Source organism: Leptonychotes weddellii, chromosome 3 (genome assembly GCF_054177405.1).
Source record: "Leptonychotes weddellii isolate Sample4059 chromosome 3, ASM5417740v2, whole genome shotgun sequence".
Taxonomy (NCBI): Eukaryota; Metazoa; Chordata; class Mammalia; order Carnivora; family Phocidae; genus Leptonychotes; species Leptonychotes weddellii.
The window spans coordinates 48016585-48019743 of record NC_138371.1 but is presented as its reverse complement, the minus strand read 5'-3'; the positions used below and the strand labels follow the sequence as shown (position 1 = coordinate 48019743).

Genomic DNA, 3159 nt, shown 5'->3' with positions numbered 1-3159 from the left:
TCATGTCTAACTCCTGCCCTCCCAGTTGACTAGTGAAATGGAAAATAGAATATAAAAATGGGAAAGCAAGTGAAAATTAGGAGAATGAGATATCCATGTCCAAAAACTTTGAGAGATTTCTGCAGTGTAAATGCAGACAGGAATATATCTAATGAAGGGCAGGACAGTTTATAAATCCCTACCTGTGAAGTTATGCCTTGCAGGAGAAGCAAGTACAAGAGCTTTCAACATCCTCCCACCCCCATCCTAGCCCACCCCACTGCCACACAATTACCCCAACTCATAGGGGCAAAGATTGGAGACAGACACCCATGTGACTGTGTCCACATTATCTGGAGAACCCTTGATGATGCTCACTCCCCCATCCCGCCCCCATACAAACACCTTTGATGTGGGCTACCAAGTCAGGCAAAGAGCTGGCATATGGCTATGATCACCTTTCATCAAGAGGATGTAGGCAGAGACAAATACATGAGAGAAATGAAGGTTGAAACAGAATACCTCAGCAAATTTCTGGCTGCCATATCAAAGGGAAAGGCACCCTCAACCAGAAATAAATCTTTCTGCTGCAGCTGGCTCAGCCTCAGGTGCCATCCAGGCTGGTCCCAGAAAAGTGAAATTCTGAAATAGCAAAGTAACACTACTGTAAATCTAAATTTTCTTTTTCTCCTTTTATCTAGATCTATCGGACTAAAATAGGAATCCAAGCACTCTTACAATACCAACCTCTGCTCCTGCCTAGACAATAATAGAACTTGTTCTATAGTGATGATAATGATGGTGGTTATGATGGCAATGAAAGCAATGATGATAATGGCAACTACCACTCACTGAGCAATTACCATGTACATGGCACTATGTTAAGCTTTCTCTTGTATTTAGTTAATCATTACAGTTCTATTAAGGTAGATGCCATTATAGGAATATTTTATAAATAAGGAATCTGAGTTTGGAGAGAACTAGTAACTTGCCCAAACTTACATCAAGAGAGAAGCAGAGTTAGAATTTGAATTTAGGTTGAGAAAACAGAGGAACATCACTGAATTCAAGAGGTTGTATCTACTCTGAGGAATCAGAGCAAATGAGAGAATGAAGAAAGCTAAAGTTTGGAAAATCTCTAACCCATGTTCTGTAAAGGATGCTATACTTATAAAGTTGGAGGACACAAACATAAAATTAGGATAATCCAAGATCTGAAAGGTCTAAATGCATTTAAAGAAATAACAAGTTTTTTAAATTAAAAAGTGCTATGGAGGCAGAGCATAATAGATTTTTAAAAATTAAATCTGTTAATTAAATCAAGATCTTGGAAAAGAAGTAAAATAATGAGAGAAAGAATAAGAGATGTGAAGAACAGATCTGGGAGATGCAACATACAAATAATAGGCATCCAAGGAGTAGAAAGCAAATAATGAGAAGAAAAAATGTCTTAAAAAACAATTTGTATCTGGGGCACCTGGGTGGTGCAGTTGGTTAAGCGTCTGACTCTTGGTTTCAGCTCAGGTCATGATCTCAGGATCATGAGATCAAGCCCCACATCAGGCTCCATGCTCTGCTCTGTGTGGAGTCTTCTTCAGATTCTCTCTCCCTCTTTCTCTGCCCCTCTTCCTCCCACTCGTGTGTTCTCTCTCTCTCAGATAAATAAATCTTAAAAAAACACAAAGATTTGTGTCTGAAGAGGGCAAAAGATCTAGAGAGGAGAAATACAAAAAGATCTGCACAGATATAAGAGAAAAATCATAGATAGGAAACAAAGATTTCCTATAAAAAAAGTATAGTCTAGCAAAGAAAGAGAGAGAGAGAGAACTAAAGGAAAATTTTATTAATAAAAATCTAGAGGGTGAAGGGAATAAAAGATTGTCACCCAAGCATTCTATACTGCCAAATTGTTGTGTATGAGCAAGGGTAATTAGAAGTTACGCTCATAGATGGAAGGATCTAGAAAATCCCACATACGTCCTTATTGAAAAAAAATTTTTTTCTCATATAATTAGTTTTCTAGATTAAGATTTAACCAAAGTAGAAAACATAGGAATAGGGAAAAAAGGTATTAAAAAAAATATTAGTGAACAACAAAACCAGTAGAATATAAATAACTGTGATAACTATAATGGATGAATTTCTATTGCAGTAACAAATCACCACAAACTTTATAGCTCAAACAATACAAATTTATTATCTTACAATTCTGTAGGTCAGAAGTCTGCCATGCATCTCACTGGATTAATATCAAGGTAACAATAGGGCTGCATTCCTTTCTGGAAACTCTAGGGGAGAATCTTTTTTTTTTCTTTTCCAGCTTCTAGAGGCTGTCAACATTTTTTTTATTCATGGTCCCCCTTCATCTTCAAAGCCAGTAGTGTTGCATTTCTTTGACTGTTCTTCTATAGTACCAACTTCCTCTGACTCTCTCCTGCCTTCCTCTTTTTAAAGGACCTTTGTAATTAGCTTAGACACACCAGGATAGTCCTGGAAAATCTTGCCATCTTAAATTTCATACATTAATTACATCTAAAATCCCTTTTGCCGTGTAAGGTAACATATTCATAGGTTCCAGGAATTATAACATAGATCTCTTTGGAGGAGAGGGGAGTTTTCTGCATATCAGGTATGGCAATAATTAACAATAATCACGCCTTGGTTAAACCTCATTGGCTACGATACTGCCACTGCACAAAGCTCAGGTATGGCAATAAAATGATGTAAGCATACAACCTATTCTTAAATTCAGTAATTGTAAAAATTAGTAGTTTAACTCTTATTCTAAGATTTCTTGATTATTTGTTTTCCTCAAATATTTCTTTTGACTTTGGCCTTTAATGTTCCTGTTCTTGACTTTGCAAACTGACTCTTCTAAATTCCTATCTTTTTTTTTTTTTAAGATTTTATTTATTTATTTGACAGAGGCACAGTGAGAGAGGGAACACAAGCAGGGGGAGTGGGAGAGGGAGAAGCAGGTTTCCCACGGAGCAGGGAGCCTGATACAAGGCTCGATTCCAGGACCCTGAGATCATGACCTGAGCAGAAGGCAGACGCTTAACAACTGAGCCACCAGGCTCCCCTCTAAGTTCCTGTCTTTGGCTTTGAAACCTGGCATTGGTTTCATTATCTTTTGAGTTGGAGTGAGAATAGACAGTCCTATGGTAGGACAGTATATAA

General features: G+C 37.5%; 1 non-coding gene across 1 annotated transcript; it reads right to left on the bottom strand.

Annotated features, from left to right (window-relative positions):
• Positions 1 to 2538: 2538 nt before the first annotated feature.
• Positions 2539 to 2681, bottom strand: LOC115938843 (U4 spliceosomal RNA). The gene has a single exon (XR_004073857.1). It is a non-coding gene; the product is annotated as a U4 spliceosomal RNA (small nuclear RNA).
• Between the last annotated feature and the right edge of the window lie 478 nt (positions 2682 to 3159).